Source organism: Thermobia domestica, chromosome 5 (genome assembly GCF_964235325.1).
Source record: "Thermobia domestica chromosome 5, izTheDome1.hap1.1, whole genome shotgun sequence".
Taxonomy (NCBI): Eukaryota; Metazoa; Arthropoda; class Insecta; order Zygentoma; family Lepismatidae; genus Thermobia; species Thermobia domestica.
Genome location: NC_137458.1, coordinates 15,295,921 through 15,321,361, shown reverse-complemented (window position 1 = coordinate 15,321,361; position 25,441 = coordinate 15,295,921). Strand labels below are relative to the sequence as shown.

The 25,441-nt window shown below is 39.7% G+C and overlaps 1 long non-coding RNA gene and 1 other non-coding gene across 3 annotated transcripts in view; one reads left to right on the top strand and one right to left on the bottom strand.

Annotated features, from left to right (window-relative positions):
• Nucleotides 1-25,441, bottom strand: part of LOC145684589 (uncharacterized) — a 99,367-nt gene that overhangs the window by 32,310 nt on the left and 41,616 nt on the right. The gene's annotated exons all lie outside the window — the stretch shown is intronic.
• On the top strand, nucleotides 8,151-8,222 carry TRNAL-AAG (transfer RNA leucine (anticodon AAG)). The gene has a single exon. It is a non-coding gene; the product is annotated as a tRNA-Leu (tRNA).

Genomic DNA, 25,441 nt, shown 5'->3' with positions numbered 1-25,441 from the left:
ATAGTATTATACACTAAAGCACTTTGGATGTGCATTGCTCCGTCTGTCTCATTTGCGTTATGACTGCTGTAAGGCCACCAAAATTTAGATGTTTGTGATATTGTAGCGTCCTTAGTTTACAACACTGAATAATAAATGTGATATTTTAAGGTGTCGTTTAACATGTAGATTTGAAATGTTTAATAAACCTGCTACTTTAAAAAATACAACTTTATGTTGATCTGGCAACACTGTTAACTTTGTGGAATCAGATGCCAAACAATGTCCCCCTGCTGGTATTTGCATAGTAGGGACAAAACATTGCCGTTTTTCTGTCCACAAGGTCTTAAATGATCCACTCTGTATATAAAAATCACAATGGAGGAAGAGAAGATTGTTGTTGTTGATTTGATGGTTAGCGTTCCTTTAGGCAGCGAGGCTATATGAGACTTGGAACTACAGCTTAACATAGAATTCGAACTATATGGGCTCCCGCCGAGAATCGAACCCAGTTCTCCTCCACCAAAAGCGCGTCCTGGAAACTCTGTAAGTGGTTTATTCTTCTTTTTTTGTGTGTAGATGATGTTCTCGAAAACGACTATTACGACAATAATTTTATTCACATTCCGTAGGTCTAACGTAGTGGTTAGATCATTGAACTCATGTCCACGTGCTTCCGGGTTCGATTCCCAGCCAGTGCTTCCCAATTTTCGACTCCACCGAGCGTCGTGAGGCGAACTGGTTAGTCACGTGAATCAACGGCCACTAGATTTAGAAATCTCTCGTCGCTATGCTGAATGGAGTTCAGTTTGTCGCTAACAGATGGCAGTTGGAGCAGTTCAGGCCCGGAAAATGCTGTAATGTCAATGGTTAGGTTAGTTCGTAAATAAACATTTCATTAATAACCTTATAATGTTGCATAAATTACTTCTTACGAAAACAAAAATCACAAGAGATAATTTAACCAGTGGTCCTTTTCTTATATCAGTGTAGAGTCTTTCACCTCCTCCTTCTTTTCGAAGCAAAATCTGAAACGACAATACTGCTTCCAACTTTATTTACGGTGCAGAGGATTTCCATAGACTTTGGTGTTTGAAATTGAAGTAAGTTACGTACGATTAAATATGTAAATAAATACGGGGTATATATTTCAATATAAACAGCTTACGTTGATTAATTCTTAAACAAACACTTTTTTTAAAAAAAAGTGACTTTGCCTGTAGAAGAGTACACAGAAATAATAAAAAAAAAGACAGGTGTAAATGAATGTACAGTCTATGTACAGAAGCCTCGAACAATTTGGGTGAAAAGAAAAAAATGACAAATGAAATAAGCTTTGTTTGTTAATCTTGATGGATTATATTTGTCTTCGCTTTTTATTCATGTGCTTCTACCTTGCCTTCTTCTATGCCTTATACCCTTGCCTCCATCTCTTTTCTTTGCTTTATTTGAATCGTTGTGTCATGGTCCCATAATTCGTTGCGTTAGGGACCACAAGGAGACGACAATGCGTGTCGAAGTTGCCAAGATGAGGTCGTAGTGAGTCAGCACTCTTAAGCATATCTGGGCATCACAGTTGGTTCTGTGTGCTGTTTTCAAGGAATCATCCAGCAATATTTTTTTTCCTAACAAGGACTGTTTTGTGTGGTAAAAATGGCGATCTAGCCCGAGACCGGGGGGCCTAGGCCCCCCAGTTTTTTGAGTAACAAAAATAATTAAAGCTATTAGCCTATTTATATATTTTTTTTAAAGTTTATTGTAAACTCATGATATACTTTGTCAAGGGCGCCGATTTCTCTGTAAATTTTGGGAAGGGGGCCCTTCAGATGCAGAAGGTATATATATATATATATATATATATATATATATATATATATATATATATATATATATATATATATGAAGATTTTAAGACAAATTGCACTCAAATTATGCCAAACATTGTATATTCACAAATACAGTAGGGGGCCCGCATGAGCTTTGGGGGGCCCTGGCCCCCTCGGTCCCCCCAGGATGGGCGCCCTTGTACATTCTCATAGTCTGGGTTCTGGCTGCCCCCACCCCCAGTTTTTATCTTCTAGATCCGCCTCTATGTGGTAGCATCATATATTATATTCTATATAATATGTATGAGTGGATCAACTCCTTTTAGTATATTTTAATTACTTCACTCATTCGTTGTCAGTACATATTTAAAAAATGACGATACTTTTCAGGATATTTTAATCTTTAAAGTTTACCTGTCAATGTTCCCAATTGGGAACATGCTTTTAAAAATCCTGTTGAGAGGTCGTAAACTAACGATACGGACGGACGAGAGTTGTCCTTTTATGATGGAGGAAGATTGAATCATTTATTTTAGCTGAAATATTTTGTTGTTGAAATATTTTTAAGACTTTTTTGAAAAAAAAAATCCTTTTGTTAGATATTTACTTCCTTCCTAATTCGGTAGGAGGGAGCACACTGGCTCAATGGCAGAACGCTTACCTCTAGTGCGTGCGGTTCCTAGTTCGAGTCCCCGACCCAAGTAAGTTTGAGATTGACAATATCGTGTCCGTGGGTTTTCTCAGGGTACTCCTGTTTCCTCCTATATTATCATTCCACCAATTCTTCCATCATAATTCAGTTTCATGAAATCATCCGTCTTCCCTTAGCCTGAAGGACATAATCGTGGGGCGTTAAACTGAAAGATATCAATTTATTTCAAAACTCTTTTTAAAATCAGACATCTTTAAAGGAAATTATAGACTTTCACGAACGGAGCTTCTGCTTCTATCCTTATTGCCGTAAAGTCATGCTTCGTACGTCGCTTTCGAATGATATCGACACCATGTATGCAAAATTAGGGAGAAAGTTTGTGAGTTTTCACCGGAATTTCCTAAAGAAATCTATTTTTTAAAGTTACATGCCTATCAGAGAAACAACGAAAGATACCCCGAGAAATACTACCAGTATTTCTTTCAGGCATATTTTTTTTGGGGGAGCAGTGAAGCCTGGAACTCTGAGAGTGCCCCCCGGAAGAGACAAGGAGATAAATATTTTCTGAATACAATAAATAAATAAATAAATAAACATATCAATATAGCTACTTTACAAGTGTTGTAAAGCTCGTGCTTAGAGAGAGAGAGAGAGAGAGAGAGATTAGGTACTGCCTTGTGTTTGTAACTGCAAACCTTGAACAGATAGGCCTACGTGACAATTGAACTTCAGAATAATGTAAGACGAAGTAGCTATACGCTTTGTTAATACATAGTTTTAGAGTGCCCCCCCCCCCCCGGGCATATGTTTTCCGAAAGAAACACTTGTCTTAGAACACATAGACTCGTGTTTTCCAACTTTAATTGAAATACGATCAGTAGATATGAAAATCTAGAAATTTTTCCAACCAAGAATAACAATTTCCGAGAAAGGATAATAAGCAAGCAGTGCGTGTTTTCATATTTAAATAGTAACACTGTCCTTCTGAGTAAAACAGATGGCAGAAGCCAGTATTTATAATAATTAGGTATGCCTCTAATTATCATTAATGTTATCGACCAACGTTTGATGCATTTATTTTGAAGAGATTAAATATTTTTACACTCCAATGTTTGCAAAATTAGGGATCTTTTAACTAACTGGTAAGTGAATTTTACATGATGAAAAAAATGCAATGAAATCTTAAAATTTTACGTCCTACGGTATATGCCGGCTTGGCTAAAGGAGACGGTGATGATGATAAATGACTGAAAGGGTGGAATGAAGAAAATGGAAGGAAACGGGAGAATCCCGAGAAAACTCACGCACAGGATGTTTGTTCACCACAAAGCTCACTTGCCGCGAGCTGGGATCGAACCAAGGAGTCCATGCAGCAGAGGTGAACGCTCTACCACGAGCCACCGTGGCGTAAACACATATGATATATCTATCATAGTCTGGCTTCTGGGTGATCCACTTCCCCCCAGGTTTTTACCTTTTAGATCCGCCACTGATTTGGAAGGGAAATGTGGTGGGATGAGAGAGAAAGTGTCTACAGATTTAAAGACTTTTATATTCGTAGAACTTAGTGTCTACTTGGTCAGAGGCACAGGAACTAAAATGCAGGGGCACATTGTATCATCTAAAGTTTAATTAAACCTCTGTACCTGTTCATTAACTTATTCTCTGAATACATTATTTATTCTCAGTTTTAAACAAAAGAAGGAAAATGCATATGCACATAAAATAGTTGTCAGAATAGTTTCAAGACACATGTGATTAATGTGTTTATAATTTAGGGTTTTTCGTTTAAGAAATCTTCTATTTATTTTCTTTATTATATTGCACAATAATACTGTAGTTCATTGGCTTCATATAGAATATATTTAAAATATTTTCTTCTCAATATCTAAAATATATCCTGATTTCTGTATATAACTCAAAGTGAAACTGGTAATCAAGAATTTACTACAATAAAAACATAAGTAAACTTACTAATAGGAGCTTGTGTTTGTATATGAAACCTTGCTGTTTTACGTTCCTCGGTTATGTCGGGGTCGGGGGCACGGTGACTCAGTGATACAGCGCTTCCCTCTGGTACGTGGCGTCCGTGGTTCGATCCCCGATAAGCACCTTTGTGGTGACAACATCGTGTCCGTGGGTTTTCTCGGGTATTGTTGTTTTCCTCCTACATTCTCATTCGACAAATTCTTCATCTCATTCAATTGCTTTAATTAAAGAAAATGAATGTTATGAAAGGAATTGATAGACGGAGAAAATCTGCGAACACGGTGTCGTCCACCATAAAAACGTATGCCTAAGATCGAACCCAAGAAATCGTTGTACTAAAAGTGAGGATTCTACCCTTGAGCCACCGTGGTCGCAGCTTGTGCTTTTGTCTTTCTGTTTCAATATATCATAAATTGTGATGATCAGTACCGTTGAAAATATTTACCGAAGGATTAGGATTAGGAATTAGATTTCTAGGCTTTCGGCATCTATGGCAATGTTAGCCCGTCACTAGGATTAGGATTAGGAATTAGATTTCTAGGCTTTCGGCATCTATGGCCATGTTAGCCCGTCACTAGGATTAGGATTAGGAATTAGATTTCTGGGCTTTCAGTATCTATGGCCATGTTAGCCCGTCAGTAGGATTAGGATTAGGAATTAGATTTCTGGGCTTTCGGCATCTATGGCCATGTTAACCCGTCACTAGGATTAGGATTAGGAATTAGATTTTTAGGCTTTCGGCATCTATGGCCATGTTAGCCCGTTACTAGGATTAGGATTAGGAATTAGATTTTTAGGCTTTCGGCATCTATGGCCATGTTAGCCCGTCATGTATGAGGGATGACGTCCCTCGGCGATCACACTATCCGAGGAAAGGGAGGGTAGAAAGGATTGGGGAAGGTAAGGAACGGTCTGGGACCTACATGTCAGGTACCATTCCGGCATTTGCCTGGTGGGAATGAGGAAAACCTAAGAAAACCTCACCCAGGATCGTTGACCTGAAAAAGCTTTTATACTTTTTGAACGAGTGTCCTCATCGGGAATCGAACCCGGGACATCTTATTCAAAACAAACCACGCGGAAAAGAAAACTGTAAGTGAATACGTACTTCATTTATTCTTCCTACAGTGATTTGAAAATCTCCTGTAATTCTGTAACATAGCACAACGTATTCACAGGATGTCTTTTGAATGTTCCACGTGGCCCATACCTGTCCCGGGACACTCAAGCTCACAAAAGAAACTTCAAGAATAATAGAGATATTGACAGGATTTCCGTGGGATTTCAATGAGATGCACCTGTCACGGGACAATAGTTTGGATGCCCGAAAGTCTGACTGTGATTATCCCAATAACGTCTTACCTCTGGCTGCTATGCTGATCTCTCCTTACCTCCCGTTCCAAAAAAATAGGATTGTTGCGCCTGTGATTGTATTATTAAAAAGAATAGAAATAAGTTGTGTCAATCCTCTTTGGATTCACCAGCGAAGTAGAACTAATGAATTCAAACATTCTAAACATAATTCTGAACCGATGTCCATGTCTGTTAAGAAAACCAAGCAATCTTAAAACCATTCCTGTTATTATCTGTAAGTCCAAATACACAAGGGAGACTTATCAACTGCAGCCTCTTGCTCCTCTCCCTTTTTTTCCTGTCACCGTACCTTCTATCACGCCCCTCATGATACAGTTCCTTATCAGCTCATTTTTCGTTCGACGCAGCCAATGTTACCCATTCTTCTCTACACTCACGTTTCGAAAATCTCCGGTCTTTTTTTTTTAAAATCACCTTTACTTATCTAAATTTATGATCCAGACAGTATAATATCCCACTCGAAACACTTATGAGCCATCTTTTTAACTCTGATGCATCTCCTAAATTGTGATACGACTCCTACTCAATTAATCTTGACCTTTCAGAATAGCCTGGACTCCGATTAACCCCATCCTCAAGGTATGGTCTTGGATGAAAAGTTGTTTTCGTGTAAATGTAAAGATAGGTTCTCCTTTCTGATTGGCCAATAAGACATACGGATGATATGTGAAGAAGGCTTCATTCTTATTTAGAAACGTGATGTAACATAGCAGCACACTCCAGTTGTCTCTACCCTTAGAATTTTTCAGGTACCCTTTTACAGATGCTGGGTGAACCCCTGAACGCGGAGGGATTGGAGCGTAAATACAACGAGATTTAAATTATGCTTCAACCAGGAATCGAAGTCTGGCTGTCCGGTTGATCATTATGAACTACAGGGTGTTACAAAAATTTGTCACAGTATTTGGGAATGGATTCCTCACACACACACACACACACACACACATATATATATATATATATATATATATATATATATATCATATGATCCCAAGGATGTTATAAAATAGAGGGTCTGCCCATACAACAAAATCGTGAAGCCATACGTCACAGCTTCGCCACACCTACTCTGCCCAATCCGCGCCACTAAGATCCCAATGTTTCGAGCCAACAATCATGGCGGAAACGAGAGTAGCCAATCAGATGTGCCGGCTCAGACGATGCTCGGTTGTTTATTGGCTTCAATGAGTTCATATGATGAAGATACGTATGGGCAGATCCTCTATTTTATAACATCCTTGTATGATCCTCTGCTCAGAAGTCCATAGTCTAACGCTTACATTCGGAAGGAACGCATTCATTTGTCGTAGTTTGAAGAAGGAAAAGAAACGATATTCATAAACATGGAAATTGTAGCTCGCAGGTAGACTCGTAAGGCATCTGGGATGATGACAATAGTAAGGGAATATATCTACAATACTTTTGTAGTTATAGAGTGCCGGAAAGTTGAAAAATGAACTTTAAAGATTCATAGTTCCACTAGTGTAGGACCGATCGTAGTCGGGTCAAGACATCGCTGAGGAACTAATATGTGAACTATCCAAATATCCATCTTTCAGAACCTGCGGTACTTGCACAATCATTTTTAGAGAGTCTGTTTGGGAGTACTTGATCACTCTGCACCTACCTCTCTAACAATTGGTATGCAAGAACTGGAGCATTCCAAACATGAAAATGAAATGAAATCTTTGAGTTTTACGTCCCACGGTTATGCCGGTTAGGCTGAAGGAGACGGTGATGCTGAGTAATGAATGAAATGGTGGAATGAAGAAAGTGGGAGGAAACGGGAGAGCCCCGAGAAAACCCACGCACACGGTGTTTGTCCACCACAAAGTTCAGTTGGCGGGGGCTGGGATCGAACCCGGGACCCCAAGCACCAGAGGTGAACGCTCTACCATTGAGCCACCGCGGCCCATTCTCAAACATGGATATTTGGATGGTTCGCATACCAGTTCCTCAGTGATTCCTTGACCCGACTATGATAGGTCCCATAGTAATGGAGCTATGAACTTTTAAATTTCACTTATTTCACGTTTTCGCCATCCTATAACTCCGAAACTATCCACTTTTGAGCAGAAGTCCATATGAACTTTTTTTCTTTTTTTGATGTAAAATATTGCAAAACATTTTTGTAACACCCTGTATATAATGCTACCTGGTTCATATATGTTATTTTTTCGCAATCCCATTAAAGTTTCAATGACGCACGACTCACTTTGAGTCATAAATTCTCCCATATGGCAATCTCTCTTAATAACGACTAAACTCACTTCACATTGTTACCACGTGCGCCTTTGGGGTGGAAGACACGGATTCGATTATCGATGGGGGGCGCGGTGGCTCAGTGGTAGAGCGTTCACCTAAGGTGCTAGGGGACCCTGGTTCGATCCCAGCTCGCGCCGTGTGGACCTTGTGATGGACAAATACCGGGGGTTTTCCCGGGGTTCTTCCGTTTCCTCCCACTTTCTCCATTCCAGCATTTCTCTCATTTCTCATTGTCACCGTTCCCTTTAGCCTAACCGGCATAAGCGTGGGACGTTAAACTTAAAGATTTCATTTCATTTTTTCGATTATCGATGGGAGCTGATCTGATTCGGATCCCACTTTTAGCTGCAAGTCCACGTCTAATAGCCTCGCTGAAATTAAAAAAAGAAAAAAAATCCAAAACAATCAATAACAACTAGGTTCAATGTATTTCTTCAAGGGTATGGTCATGTCTAGCTTTACATTATTATGTTACAAGCAACACAACCTGGCAACCTACGTATTTCGGCTGACAAAAGAAACAGAATTTATGAGAAGTTTCTGCGAAGGATGATGTCAGTGCAGCATGCAGAATGTTTACAATCGTACCTCACGAGCATCGGACAAACTAGTATCACAGCATTAACATGCATCAACTGTGTGTCAGCGAATTGCTAGATTCATCCATCATCGGGTCATTTCGTAAAAAGAGGGATGTTGTGGAGAGAAACAAGAATGGTGACGAATGATCCGTCGTCCTTGCTCTTGGTGAGATGGACACCTGATGGTACTTCATGGTTGAGGTCGCTTGCTGAGTACAACCAAACACGTGTTTCCTCTTCTGTGCAATGAAGGTTGTTGACGCAGCTGAAGACCCGTCGAGTTGGAGTGTGACGAAAGATGGTGCTTCAAGAGCAAAGGGAAGAAAAAAGTCCTGGTGATTACTCTTCGATTGTGTACTCCAGCAAGAGATAGAAGAAGAAGAAAAAGAAACCGAAACTGGCTTCTATACCTGTTGGCTGTCTCCTACAAGAATACATTATTCAGTTAAAGTTATGCAAAATGGGTATATGATGATAATATATGCAAATATAATGTGTTTCATGCAGAGCAATTGTTGCTTCAGAATACCTTTGCGAGATGGCGATAAAATCTGATAGGAAACAATTAATGCATTGCTTTAAAGTATAGTTTTCGCATGTTCCTTCTTTTGTTGAGCATTTACGGTCGAACATTATTTGTGCCTTTAGTTGTTGCCTCAACAGAATTACGTTTCAACTTGTAAGTTCCTAGTTCGAAACCTGTCAATCTAACGTGACTTTCTTGTTTCTATAAACTTTGAAATAAAGCACAACCCGCCTCTACCATATGTGAAACACGTGCATTTGCATGTGGCGGATATTTCTCTTTGGAAACAGACTTCATGATGATTGTAGTTAAATTTACTAAGCTGACTTTATATTTGAATACTACATTCATATATAATGAAATGAAATAAAATCTTTAAGTTTTACGTCCCACCGTTATGCCGGTTGGGCTAAAGAAGACGGTGATGATGAGAGATGAATGAAATGGTGGAATGAAGAAAGTGGAAGGAAACGGGAGAACCCCGAGAAAACCCACGAGCACGGTGTTTTTCCACCACAAAGTCCACATGGCGCGAGCTGAGATCGAACCAGGGATCCCAAGCACCGGAGGTGAACGCTCTACCACTGAGTTACCGCCCCCCCCCTACATTCATAAATAATGTTTAAGTCACATTAGTTGAAGGTCACACGGTCGTGCTAAAGCAAATGGCCAAACAAATTCTAGCATGAATATTGTTTGATTGTTGTCAAATACAAGAACTGAATTCTCGAACAGTAGCGAACATCTGTTCCATTTAGTTAGTTATCACAGTTTCGATATGAAAACTAATCTTGTCTTTGTCACAAACAAATTCCTTATAATTGAAGGCGGAAACTAATTTTTAATTTTTTTAAAGAGATATACAAGGAAAATCGAGAAATAAAGGTAAACGAGCTAGTTGCACTGGAATTGCACACTGATATATTGAGATATTGAATTCTGTGAAAAGAGTAATCATCTTTTCTCTGCAGGTGTGCTTGGTTTATCTTTCACTAACATAATAGACTATTATTTTAAGAAAAAAAAAGACACAATGAGATTGTATTGTTTAGGCCTCTCTGAGTGCGAGTGCCTTTTCCTTGACCTTCGTTGTTCATGACGGGGTAGCATATTTAAAATCGAGTCTTTTAAGATTTGTTCTTTCTGAAGAAAGGGGGCGGCAAATTGCGTCGGGCCGACGTTGCAAATATGTGTTAGGTTCGGAAAAGAAAAGAATGAAGTGTTAGAGTTGAATTCCAAGTAACTAGAGGGTTTTCAATGCTGAAATCACGCATTGGAAACCAAATTCTATAAACATGTTTTCGCGAGTCCAATCTGAGCATTTCCACATGTGCTTGTGTGAGTGGAAAGTCACGGAATGTGCATGTGTGTGAAAGGCTGAGGTAAAATGATGAGAGATGCGAAGGGACTGTTGTTGACTTAGCGGCGTTCCGCTTTTTTGGAAGTAGAATTTCTTGCTGTCTTCACCACTTCCGGAGTCCCACAACGAATGGAGAAGACAGGCAGAAAAAACAAGGGAACAACATCTCCAAGGAGAAACATATGTTGCAAAAATGCTGCAGCTGCATGAAGGAGACGAATGAATGCATATGTTTTGAGAATGCGTAACCTTCAAGAAGCAAGTGACATAGAAGCGTTCGCTTGGTTTTGACAACGAAACCATTAACCTTTGCTCTTTAAGTAATTCGTTTTTCTGATTGCACTGCTTTCTACGACAACCAGGCAATTTTACTAGTTGATGGAGACACGTGTGAAAATAATCACAAATACCTCCCCCCACCCTCCCCGGGAAAAAATATCAGAAATCACTATGCTCAAATTACAAACATTTATACATATTAAAAGAATGATGCCACCAGAAATTCCAGTTTTTAAGACAATGGCGACAGCAGGCACTTGAGACCCACCCTTGGCCACTTATAGTTACGGATTATTAATTGAATTTTAAAGTAATGTTTTCAGCAGAATTTAAAATTTTTGTTTAAAAATCAGTGTATAGTTCATGAAAATTGCAAATGACTATATACGCTCCCAGAATTTTTTATTGGGAGTAGTTCAAGTTTTTTTTTTTGGGGGGGGAATACTACAAGCCATTACGTCTATGTAGTATTCAACGGTATTATTCTGCACTCCAAAAGAAGATACGTGATTGTAAAATACTTCCACCTATATTTTCAGGGGGAAAAATGCTAGAACTAGATTGTTTTTATAAGAGAACGAGTATAGATGAAGCTTAATATCAAATTTTCATGGTACACCAGTCATTTCCCTGTTAAACAAGTATAGTTTTATTGAAAAAGTGAACAAATTTATGTTGCGTTAGGAAGCTTTTTCTTGAGGGGGGGTCCAGACCCGGGGACCCCCCTGGATCCGCTCCTGGTTTTAAGCAAGTTCATTGTGGTTTTATAGAAAATATTCCAAAATACGGTTCATTTAACTCAACTACGAAGTAGTTTCCCGCTCCCCAAGCCTTTGGCTGGTTTAAAAATTAGCTCCGCACTTGCGATATCTCTTGGCGTCAGTAGAAGGCATCGCAGCTGGCGACAACAATTAGCCTGAGAGTGAACTATTGGCAATTGGCGTAACTGACAGACAGACAGACAGATGTGTCTTGTGTTTGTAATACGGACTAAGAAAACATAAATATTTTCGCCTGGATGCTTATGCAACTCGCAATCCTTGAATGTTTTAAAGCTTAACGTTACTCACACACTATCTCTTTGCTTTATACATAGGATCCGGGAGGAAAATTCTATATTTAGAATGTTATGCAATGACAACCTCTACGAATAATTACAAATTTACATTATGGTACGAGAGATTCCGGGATCGATTCCCGATGTAAGTGGTTCTCAACTTTTTCGTGCCTAGCGCCCCCTTGAGTGAATGCGATTTAATGAGCGTACCTGTCATCTGAACCCAATCCTCTTATGCACAAGGCTGAAGCTAAGACTTGGACGAAGAAGTCTAAGAGCAAGAAAAAAAGCTTGAATTCTGAAAATCACACTTTCGCCTCTTTTTGTTCCAGTCAGAGCCGTAGCTAGAGATTTCGGCGGCCCCCAACATTCACCTTACCAATTTTTTTTTTTTTTTTTTTTTTTTTTTTACATGAGACGCACTAAGCTCCTTGGACAGACCATTGCCATATACAGATCGTGATCAGAAAAATGAAAACACCTGAACGAAATTGCCAGATTAATATGGTGTCGGGCCACCTTTTGCCTCCAGAGCAGCCTTGATGCGACGTGGGATGGAGGCATAGAGGTCGTGAATGGTAGCAAGTGGAATTTTACACCAATCCTCGTGCAGGGCATCGGCCAGTTCTGTGAGAGAGGATGGAGGTGGAAATCATCGCCGGAGTCGTGTTTCCAAGACGGACCACAGATGTTCAATTATGTTGAGATCTGGGGATTGGGCGGGCCAGGGGAGGTGTTGAACTTCATCCCGATGTTCCTCAAACCACGCTGCAACAACGGCAGCTGTGTGAATGGGTGCATTATCATCCTGGAAGATGGCGTCATTGTCCGGGAACAACATCCGGATCATAGGATGCAAGTGGTCTCCTAAAATTGCGACATAATCGTTGGCAGTGATTCGTCCGCTAAGTGTGACCACAGGACCCAATGAAAACCATGATATGACGGCCCACAGCATCACCGAGCCGCCGCCATGTTTCACAGTTGGGCGGAGACACTGCAGATCATAAGCTTCTTTGGGCGTTCTCCACACATAAACAGGGTCCGTGGTTGGGAATAGGGTGAAGGATGACTCATCCAACCATATCACACGTTTCCAGTCCTCAACGGTCCAAGTTGCATGGTCGCGGCACCATTTGCGGCGTGCGAAAGCGTTATAGTCCCTGATGAGCGGTTTGGCCCGTGCAACACGACCCCGTATGTTCATGTCATGTAGTTCGCGGCGGACTGTGATTGTCGAAACAGGGTGGGGGAGGTGCTGATTGAGTTCCTCCGTCACTTGCTCCGCAGTGGCACGACGGTTCTGCGTGACAATGCGCTTTAATACCTGGCGTGACCTGTCACTCATGATTTTCTTCCGCCCATTGTTCCGCTTCCCCAATGTGGTTTTCCCGTGTGTTGTGTAGGCCATCATCACCTTCGACACTGTCCCACGCGACACACTTAACACAGTAGCCACTGCCGTCATACTCACTCCACATAACCGCGCACCAACAATTTGCCCTCTTTGAAAATCAGAGAATTCTTCCATTTTACACTACCTCCGTCTGCTGAAACCACTGGACACTGCTGTTCCACTGCGCCTGACGTAGTATGGAGACCGACCTAACACACCACCACCAGCGGTCAGGCGCTGCGGGCGCCATGACACCACTACCAACCCGTACATCTGACGTGTTGCCAACTACAGATGTTTCCATTTTTCTGATCACCATCTGTATATATAATGAATTTTAAAAACTTAACCTTAATTCAAAATGGCGGATTTCAAGATGGCCGCCGTCAGGTATACTCTTACTATATGACTTCCCCCTAGTCCTAATATGTACCCATATATTTGTTATTCACCTTTTGTCGTTACAAGAGGTCTTACAGAGCTTTTACCTCCAACTGTATGAAGACTATTCTGTACTTCCATGTGATGTTCTGGTAGCTGTATCTCCTAAACCCCTGGAGCTTCGCACCTACAACTTCACTGAAATACTGACCACATTTAGTACTACTTTCTCATATGTGTCTCAGTCAGCAACTCGATTCACCCAAATGTAAGGTTTACTTGTAAGTATTTAGTTAGTTTTCCCCTTGATATAGTCAATGTATTCATAGAAATTAATTCAAAAATATAATATTAGGAAAAACGTATAAAACATTGTCAATGTAATGAGAGCATTCTCACATGTTAAATTCAGGTAGAGCGAAATTTTTCATAGTACATTTTGTTAGGATCTAAATCACATTAGCATGAAACGAGTTAAAAAAGAGAGAAACTTATCTTCTTCCATTATCTTAGTATGAACGAATCGATGACTCATAGGGCAGTTAACAGATTGAATCGGTCGCTCATAGGACAGTTAACAGTTCCTGTTGCTAATAGGACTGTCGCAAGTGGGAAGACACCATATATAATGTGTGTACATGTTTTGCACGTACGATGGCATATAAGAAGTTGATGGAGAAATGACCATATAAATTCCTTTAATTGGAAGCATTTCATATCAATGGAATAAAATAAATCACTGGTTGTCTTTGAACACAGACGAAATTCGTTGAGTTTTGGCCCCTTAAGCTTCGAAAATGCTATTATTCTCCTTGTTTACCTTCAGTTTTAATATTCGCGCGCAAACAGCAGCTTGCCTGTGTCTGTACTCCTCTCATTTTCATACCTTCATTCTCACCGTCGTGGTTAATCCGATTGGGTAGAAAAGCGTGATTAACTAACAAGGAACAGATATGAACGTATCATCTGGACATCCGAATCAAACCTAGTCCATTCGCAGTAGCGTACGCAGGAATTTATTTCGAGGGGGGTCCAAACTCAATATGAGGGGATTTTATATTAAGGTTCCTAAATTTACCCTAAAATTAGGCTAAATTTACACAATTTGGTATTGGTATACAAGCTTTTCCCTGATATCTATTCCGTCTATCAATACAAAACTTGGAACACATATTTCTTATCATCTATAGTATTTTTCGAGATACATTTGGATTGTGTGCTTTTACCCGCGGCCACTCCAGAGGGGTCCAAATTTGATGGCAGGGATTTCTGAAAGGCATTTTCCTGACATTCGCTCAATTTTCAATGTTCAAGTATATTATGGGACCCAATACATAGCACCTATGGAAAGCTTGTTTCAGGCTGAAGAGAATGAACTATAAACCATGATTTTCTAACGAACAGTGTTGATGCAATAGCTGTTTCACTGCGAGTCTACGATTTTCTTTATACTAACAAGGTTAATGGGCCCCAGGAACTTACTCCGTTGTTCATGGCACTTAATTTTTTGTGCATGAACATGTCTTTGTTATGTTTATCGAATGAACTAGGTTTGATTCGGATGTCCCGATGACACGTTCATGTCCGTTCCTTATAAGAAACTTCATCACCATGAAAATGCCGAACACGTGTTTCAGATTTTGACCGTTTCTGATTTTCAGAACATGCTTGCATACACCATAAGTCATTACTCGGCACCTTACACATCGTATAGTCATTAACAAATCACATATAATAACTTTCTTTAATTAATAAGTAGCCTAAAAAACATATTGTGACTCTGATTGAAACGTTTGGGTCACGAGTGGAGCGAGCGAGAAAATTTTAAACAAATCTATTACTTTACAAACCGACAACAATATTGATTTAATAGGGGACCGCGTTTACTCATTTCCAACACTTTTCCTTTCTTCTTGCTCGTTCGGTGCCCTCTTGCTATCAACACCCGGGCCAATGGCCCAGCTCGCCCCCACCCCTAGCTGCGGCTCTGGTTCCAGTGCTCAAAATCACCAAACGTATATTCTCTTGTGCAGGGGCGGATCCAGGACCGACTTCTGGGGGGAGGGGCGTGGGTTGTCATAATGCTACTTTTAAGGGTTCCAAACTCTGGGATGGATTCGCCCCCCCCCTGGATCCGCCCCCTGCTCTTGTGGACTGAACGCGTCATATAAAATCTCACTTGAAATAGTGAAAGAAACAAATATCAACTTTTGAATTCTGTGTCAGCAAGTTAGATTGAGAAGCAAAACAATCAAAGGTTTTTGGGAGTAAAAAAGCCAATTTCAAAATACATTTAAAAAAAAAAGGAAACTGTTTGAATGAATGCGCAAAGCAACAAACTTAAGATGATTATTATATATTTCTTTTATTTTCTTTAATTCACTTTTACTGCTAAAAAGAAGTAGCTGAAGTAGTGATGTTTGTTCTCAGAAAGGAAAGGGTCATTTTTACGAGGCATTGCCACGAAAAGTCGTGGGAAAATTAGAAAATGTTGTGAAGGAGCAAACGTTCGCATGACATGCACTGGAGCTACTCGAATATATATATATATATATATATATATATATATATATATATATATGTATTAACATACATGCTCAGTTGCATGTTTAAGCGACAAGTAGCATCGTTAGCTACGCTTAGGAAATATACACTTCTTGGGAAGGAGAGGGGAGACAGAGATACTTCTCGTGTTGTAAGGAAGTAATGGCTGTTTCCGAAACTTTTTTTTTTCTTAATTCTTCTTTTCAAGTAGAAAATCATTTTACACGAAGCCAAGAAGGCCAGCATATTGACCTACGATTGACCCCTCTGTTTTGCAAGTAGCAACCAGCAACATTTAGAACCGCATTAGTTCAGTAAAATGTTCATGCAGGGTTTGTAGATCGCTTCTTTGATTCTAGATTGTCTTTGATTTTTTTTGAACCTTGCTCTTGAATGTGTTAAGGTGGATGTAAAAAATTATTTATATCCGATAGAGGCAGGGGCGGATCCAGGGCCGACTTCTGGGGGGGCGGTGGGTTGTCATACTGCTACTTTTAAGGGCTGCAAACTTTGGGATGGGTTTTATTTATATATATAAAATAAGAAAGTTTCTTCTTCTCGGGGGGGGGGCGATTGCCCCGATCGCCCCTCCCCCTTGGATCCGCCCCTGGATAAAGGACAGCACGTTTTTCCTAAAGTTTCTGTTGTATTTGTTTAAGAAGCGAAAATATTCAAAATAATTCAATCTTAATTCCAGATACATTGAATAAAATTAAATAATATTATCCTCTGGTAGACAGTAACTGGTACACCATAGCGTAGTGGTTACAACAGTATTGGGTTCGTTTCCCAGCGGGTGCTTCCCAATTTTCGGCGTCCACTCAGCGTCTTCAGGGAAAACTGGGGAGTCATGTGCATAAAAGCCATGACGGCCACCAGATCTAAAGAGTTCCTGATACTCCTGTTAGTAGAGACAACGCGACGCAGCGCACTGACCATATGTTCGCCGCTAGACTGGACATGGTTCAGCCGGTCCCTAACAGATGGCGTTGTATTGGCTCAGGCTCACAAAAAGGGCTGTTACACCAAGTGGTACCAGAAATTTCAGTTCCGTCCGTTAGATGTCCACCGCTGACGGTTATTAGCTGCCATCTAGCGGTGGCATATGTAACTTCTACTATCTTTGTTTCAATAATAGCATACGCGATATAGATAGCTATCGTTAAAAGTCACCGTTACCCATGAAGATATTAACATTAACGAAGTCGGCCGAGATAAATGCAATAAGAAAAACTACTTATCCTTGTATTATAGGCAACCAACATTTCTTTGCTACTGTGCAGGTTGCATAGAAGCTAGGGAATATTATGAATTTTAAACGGGATATAAATAGTCACCGTTACCCGTGAAGATATTAACGGATTAACTGCATTAACAAACTCGGCCCAAATAATGGCAATAAGAAAAGCCACTTATCCTTGTATTATAGGAACCAACAGTTCTTTGTTACTGGGTAGGTTGCATAGAAGCTAGGGAATATTATGGATTTTAAACGGGATATAAAAGCTCACCGTTACCCGTGAAGATATTAACGGATTAACTCCATTAACGAAGTCGGTCCAGATAATTGCAATAAAAAAGCCACTTATCCTTGTATTATAGGCAACCAACAGTTCTTTGCTACTGTGCAGGTTGAATAGAAGCCAGGGAATGTTATGGGCTTTAAACGGGATATAAAAAGCCACCGGTATCCATTTAAAAGTTATCGTAGTGAAATAACAGTGGGACGAACGTTGTGTCACCGTTACCCGTTAACATATTAAGGAGTTAATAAATTCATTACCGAGAATATCACTCTAGCTATCTATTGTGAAAATCTAAATTTAAAAAAAAAATGCTTTGTTCAAGAGCTGTCATGTGGAGTAACGGACGGACGTGAGTCGCCGTTGCCGTGAAGATGTTATCGCATGCACTCCATTAGCAAATTCGACCGAAATAATCGAACTAGCTGTCTGTTAAAAAATATAATTTAAAAAATAGTCCTCGTTCAAGAGTGATCGTACGGGCTAACGGACGGACGGACTACATTACATTGTAAGTCCCACTGTGTGACCATAATAATTTGTACATTGTTCAAGTTGTTCTGTTGTACTCGCTGTAGAGGCAAGAATTGGAATGAAAATAAACGTTAGAAAGATCAAAGCCATGGTGATTAGAACGAAGGGGTCGGTGTCAAATATAGAAGTAGGTGAGAGAAAATAGAACAGGTGACAAGTTTTCGAAACCTGGGCAGTATTATTAGTAATGATATGAAATGTGAACGTGAAATAGAAACAAGAATAGGAATGGCGGAAGAGAAGTTTATTTTCTGGGTTCTTGAATAAAGAGTTGAGAAAAAAAATCCTCATAAAATGCTTCGTGTGGAGTATGTATGGGACAGAAACATGGACATTACGCAAAAATGATGGGAAAGGACTGGAAGCTTTCTAAATCTGGGTGTGGGGAAGAATGGAGCGAATTAGCTGGGTCAAGTGGAACGAATGAGAAAAATAAAGAATTTTAGATATTATTAAGACGAGGAAGAAAAATTGATTGGGACATTGGCTAAGAAGGAACTGTATCATGAGGAACGTTTTACAGGGTTTGATGGCGGAAAGAGGGACAGGGAGCGAAAGAGACTACAATTAATGGATGATATCAAAACAGAGAAATGGTACGTGAAGACGAAGAAGTTAGTGGAAGACGGTGGAGCATGGAAGCTTTTCAGTTGCAGCAAGTGACCTTCCAATAATAGGAGAATACCTATTGTGATGAATTATATATAGAGAGAAGAAACCATCAGGTAATCCGATAGCAACAGAAAAGATCCAAAGATTCATTGCATAACACTGCATGACAATACGTACACTCATGTCCAATATTATTGTCGCATATCTATAAATATGTTGTTATAGGAATATAATTTGATAACGTATTCGCCCGGTATTTCTTATAATGTTAGTATGTGTATAATCAGCAAAGACATGTATGTGGCAAATTTCATTTCAAAAGAGCAATAAATAAGAACAATAAAACGAAAATAAAACTTTCTTGTCCATTTACCAACATTTTGTTTTACTCATTCTAATTTTCGTATTTATAATTCTTTTCCTATGATATTTACCACAAATATACATTTCCCGATTATACATATAGTATCAGTATTGAAAGTGCCCCTGCAAAATCATTATCAAATTATATTCTTACAAGAAACAGTTATTTTGGACATGAGTGTACATATCATAGCGGTCATTCACGGATTTTTTTCTGTAAAAGGTAATAGTTAACGAGCAAAAGAATAAAATGCAATTGGTTAATAACGAAAAAGTGACAATACACCGACAATTTTTTTCACCATCCAACTAGAAGAATACGCATCAGAATTGCCCTCCGACTGCATCACCATACTGTAAAAGTTAGATTGGATTTATCGCAGTGCACGAGAAAAAGGAGAGGAAAAAAAAGTGAAACGTAACAGCACGTAAAAAGGATTTTCAACAGAACATGAACATAATATATTTCAATGAAAGAGTTTTCGAAATTTCTTGGCTTCAAGAGGGCCCGTTATTATGTTCCTTTAGTTCTGTGCTATTCAACTTTTTTTTTCTCGCTTACCCCTAGACACAGTCCACCATCCAATTGTGTATCCCTGAAGATGTTTAAAATAAATTAAATAGAAATTAACTTATTAAACTTAATACACATGTTCTGTTGATTAAAAAGGTGGACAAATAGAGATTCAACAAAAGGACAATCAAGTGTGCCAATCAAAAGACTTTAACAGAGGGATAAATTGACATCCGAAAAAATTAACATTGGAAATTTCAAAATGTTCTCCAACTATGATTATTGAATAAATACTGAAAAATATGTTTATTTTAGGATTACGGACCCCCAGAAACAACTTCGCGTATCTCCGGTTGAGTAGCACTGCTTTAGTTACACTATAGTCTGTTCAAGTGAAAAAAAAAAAGATAACTATCCCAAGTTATACGTAATGCATCGCTGAATCTAATTGTAATTTATTCAATTAAATTTTGTTAGTTAAAACATACTTTATGAATGCAGCTAAAATGTCATAGCCTACTTCTTCTGGATAATCGTAACAAGTAAAATTTAAACCAGTTGAGGATGCTTCAAGAGCATTGCCAGAACGAACTTTTAAAGTAATTAATTTTTCTTATTAACTTCTACAGGCTTTATACCAATTGTTCCATGTACTTTATTATTATACTCATTAAGTAATTCTTGTAATATATCTATCCATTTATAATTTCCTTGAGTACTCAATTTTTTCCACATGTTTTGTCTAATAGTTCTGCTATAACGTTCTACGATGTGTTGTTTTACCAAGACACTTGCTCAAAATGGAGGTCTCAAAATTGAAAAATTCGCAAAATATCATTTATCTCTATGACTTACGGTTCCCGAGATATGGCTCCTTAAATGTCCTGAAATCGGAACTTTTTTTTGACTAATATCTCTGGAACGGTAAGAGTGAGGCGAAAAATTCCATCATTTCTTTCAAATAGTTTTTAATGCTCTCTCGAATGAAGGGCTCAAAATTGAAAAATTCGCAAATAACAGACACACACACAGACATAAAGAATTCGGTTAGGAACTTTTTAAGTTCGTTGATAAATAGATATCGTCTAACCAGTGGCGTATTTAGGGAGGGGGATTCCGGGCTTAAACCCCCCGAAATCTTACTTACTATAGTAAGGTATATGAAATATCTTGCAGAATTTTCACATTTTCAGCAAAGCACCCCCGAAACAAAATCGTAAATACGCCACTGTCGTCTATTATCAGAAGCGCACGCATGGGATCCACCGGATGGATTCCTTCTTCCCCCCCACAACTTCCTAACTCTCCATATTTGCATACTTTCTTTATAAAACTATTGTTGTTTAGTAGAAAAATGATTGGTGTAGCCTCAAGATTTTTGATATTACACTTTATACGAAAGCAATTTAGTTCTATCATTTTTCTGACAATGCGTGAGATGTCAACAATTACTTATCGTCTTTTCGGATGTTAAATAACAATGGCTCAATGCTACATAAACATACTGTCCTGTAGTATTCAATCCCCCGCTCCCCACAACAAAAATTTCTGGGTACACGCCTGCCTACTTTATGTTGCTATTTCTTCTGTTTAGAATTTCCATACGGATAGTTACTGTTACGAACTGCTGGAAGAAGAAAGACAAGAAACCACGAGATTCATGTGTGATTGTCCCATACCGTCCGGGTGGTCCCTCGGGTCCTGTCACTGTAAATATCTCTTCGTAGGTGAATAATATGGATGAAGACAGGAGGAGATGCAATGTTCGAAAAATGCTGGAACACACAAGACCACCGGAGTGAAATTAAAGTCGTTGGAAAAGATTTTCAATATAGCTTCTGTGTTGGAATAAAAAGAAGAAAAAAAAGCACTGTTTCTGCTTTGGCTTAGTGTGTGGTACGGTAAGATAATACTGTACAGAAGTTGTATTTATCACCTGTTACCAACACCTGTTCTGTATCATATTTGTTTGATCAAAGTAACTTTAAAAATTAATCAGATTAAGCGTTAATAAGATGCTTTGTTCAATTACAGTGGTTCTCAACCTGGGGAAAAGCGACCAAGGTGGGCGCAAATACACAAATATTACAATTGAAAAATATTACGAATGTTCTAATAAAGAAGCGATAAATGGAAATGAAATGAAATCTTTCAGTTTAACGTCCCACGTTTATGCCCTGATGGCTAAGGAAGAAGATGCTTAAAGCAAGTGAATGATGATGGAAGAATTGGCGGAATGAGAAAGTGGAAGGGTACGGGACTGCCGTGTCGCGACAAAACGCTGTAACTTTGGCGGAGCAGTTTTGAGAAAAAGAGCCGCAAAGTTTTCATCCGAAAATGTGATTTGCATCGTGTAGAACCAGTGTATCTTGACTTTGGAAACACGTGGTTACATGTAATGTTACGTAAATGCATGTTGTGTGATTAAATTTGGTGAAAATTGATTGGTTGACCATTATTGCCTAGTTACATCGTTTTGTCGCTATAGCGCTGAGCTTGTATTTTGACTTACATCAGTCTGTGGCTACAGCATCTACTATGTATCTGCAGTTACATCATTTTGTGGCTACAGCGTACACGATTTAGCAGCATTATTTGAAATTGAATTCCCTTTAATAGCAATTGAATTCCCTAGTAACTATTTAATAAATGAAATAACTGAAATACCCAGGCGTTAGGAGTACGTAATTGTAATTTAGGCATAGGGACATGTTAAGAACCCCACTTTTCCAGGCCTGGAAAGTCGTTCGGTATAGAGGCAATTCCTATGTTAAATAATAGCGAGCTCACACAGATTCTTTGTTTCGTCTATTGTAATAAGCCTAATCGAATTTGCCTATGATATATACAACATATTTTGTGTTCAATAGGTTGGTCATGTTCCATCCACCAAGTATAACAAAAGCGGCTTTCTATAAACAACTTAAGGTACCCATGAATATCACATATGTTTTCCTTCGTACTTATTGGCAGCTCATGGCATACACAAAGTTCACTGTTAAATTGTAATTGAATGTTTATTGCAAAACTGTGGGGAAAACTGATAACAACCAAAGAAAGCCCACAAATAGACACACAAAATAAAAATTGCTGAAGGATTGAGTATGGTATATTTGCTGGTACGTAATTTGAACAACCGTGCATGTTCATTTAGTTTTGTACCCCTTTCTAATATTTCGGCCGGTATGAACATATTTTCGTTGCATTTCTTTAACATTATTAAAGAAAACATTTAAGGTTCTTCGCTACATCGAAATTTAACTGCCGCTAATTTCACATTTTTTTTTTTAATTTCTTCAAAACAAATAGCAGTACAGGAAAATGGATCCGCAGTTTACTAGACAATATTATTTTACAGGTCATATCGTTGTCGCGGCTCACCTGTCTGCTTTCGCTGTGCAGCTAGTCAGAAAATCGCAATTAAATGACAAATCTATTAATAGCTACAAAACGGAAGCAGAGAGGTGAGTCGCGACAACGGCATCACATGCAAAATAACATTGTCGAGCAAACTGCGGATGCATTTTTGTACTGTTATTTGTTTTGAAGATATTACAAAAAAACTCTGAAATTAGTGGAAGTTAAATTTCGATGTAGTGAAGAACCTTAAGGATAATATGAAACGAAACCAGAAGCTGTTATTTGAAAAATGTACTTATCGATCACATACTATTCCTTCTCATAACAGCGAAAAAGAAATCAAGGGAAAAAGACACAAGGGACCAAATTATCTGTCACAAATTAGTCTGTACTTTGGAAAACGTATTTACCAGAACTTACACACTAGACAGTTCTTTGATGTATCAACGTCGAGTGTCACTTCAAAAATCGACTTCAACGACCCTGTTGAGATCGAAAACTCCGCTCGTGACAGGAAGCTTCTGAAAAAAACCTCGTCTGGTTTGAGGCATACTCTGGCAGAGCTTGAGGAGATGTTTCTTCTTCTCCGCACTGATACCTCCTGGAGATCCCTGCCTCGGCAGTGCTAACAGCTGATCTGGGCTCTGTTTCTCCAACTCCTTAGCAAGGACTCTTTCCGTGGCTTGCTTAAGAACTGAAATCTCATGAAAATCTTCTGCATCGTAGTCCTTTCTCACGTAGATTGCCAAACTATCTCTCCGAAATCCCACAATCTTTATGTTGGTGTAGGACCATCCTTTCGGGAGTTTGGCTTTCGTTTCATCCCGGAAAATATCATCTCTCTGTGGGACAGCGTTATTCTCTTGAGGTTCTTTCGACTGGCCCCTATCGTCGACACAAAGTCATCCATGTCTTACAGGTCTTTTAGTCGAATTTTGTTGCTGATGCACGCATGGACGCTGTCCGCACTTATGTAGGTGTGACCTGGCTCCAGATATTCCAGTCGGATTCTGGAACAGGATACAGTGTAATCCTTGACGACTCGTAACAGCACCCCGAAGAGGATTCGGTTCTTATTTTGGGCGCTGCAGTTGTCTGCAAACAGGTAGATGATTTCCAAATCCCTGGCATGACCTTGGATGAAAGCCACGTAGGCAGACGCAATGTTGCTTGCCCTTCGCCCGCCTTCCGCTTCGTGCCACAGCACGCAAACTGCCTCCGCGCCTTGGCCAACCTGAGGAAACGTCTCATTGAACAGTACAGGTTTTCGCAAGAAGAAGCTGTCTTTGGTAGACAGTTTTGGCATCGAGAGTACTTTCTGCATATCGACAGTGTAGACTGACGCACGAGTTTCTTCATTGCTTTGAAAGTCGTGCATGTGCCCCCGGGCCAGATCACGGTTCTTTAGGTGGGAGATCTGTTCCCAGGCTTCGCAGGGGTGCTCTTGCTGCGGCCCGTCATTGTCGTTGTGAACGGCCAAATGATGCTCCTTGCATCTGGAACAGGCATCCTGGGTGGTCTTGAAGTGGAGATGTGGAGATCTTTCATCACCGCGTGGAAACCTGGCCAGCTGCATTTCCTTCTTCCTTTTTCCTTGCAATCTTTGAGGTAATTTTCGTACACTTTCGACGCAGTGTAGCCGCAGGGGAGATATCTCCTGTTTGGGGCATGCTCTAAATTGTAATGTAACACCAGCGGGTTCATCATCTCGAGGAAATCTCTGATCTGCTGCTTATACCCGTCAGGCAGTGCATGCGCAGGTTTGTGCTTCCCATGCCTGTCTGGTTCAGCCTTCACAAGTAACGTAGAGGCTGAAACTCCATCCTCCGCCTCAGCAATTACAGGTTTACAAGCTGACACCACGCCTTGATCGTTTGTGTAACCGAGGGTGTTGAGAAAGAACTGCTTGCATATAATGTGATTGTCCATTCTCTATATCAGCGTGTATTCCCTGCGCGGTTTTGGAAACATGGTCTTGCTTGCAGTTTTCTGTCTGGTCACACTCCTTGCCAGGTAATCTCATCTTCTTTGGATATCCATACCCCAGTAATCCTCATGGATCTGTACACGGGTTGCCTACAGGATTTTCTCACTGCACCCCTTCTTGCATTTACAGGCAGGTTGGATTGAGTGATCTTTCTGTCTCTTGCAATTCTCTCCTCGACACTTCACGTCTTTCTTTTTCTTCTTTCGAAGCGGAGTGTTATCTTCTCAACCTTGCCCTCGACCGCCCTCGTGATCTTCCCCTTCATCTGCCACTGAATTCTTTTCCTGATCTTGCAGTCGCCTCGCTCTCGTAGCTTCCAAACGATTCTATATCTGTTGA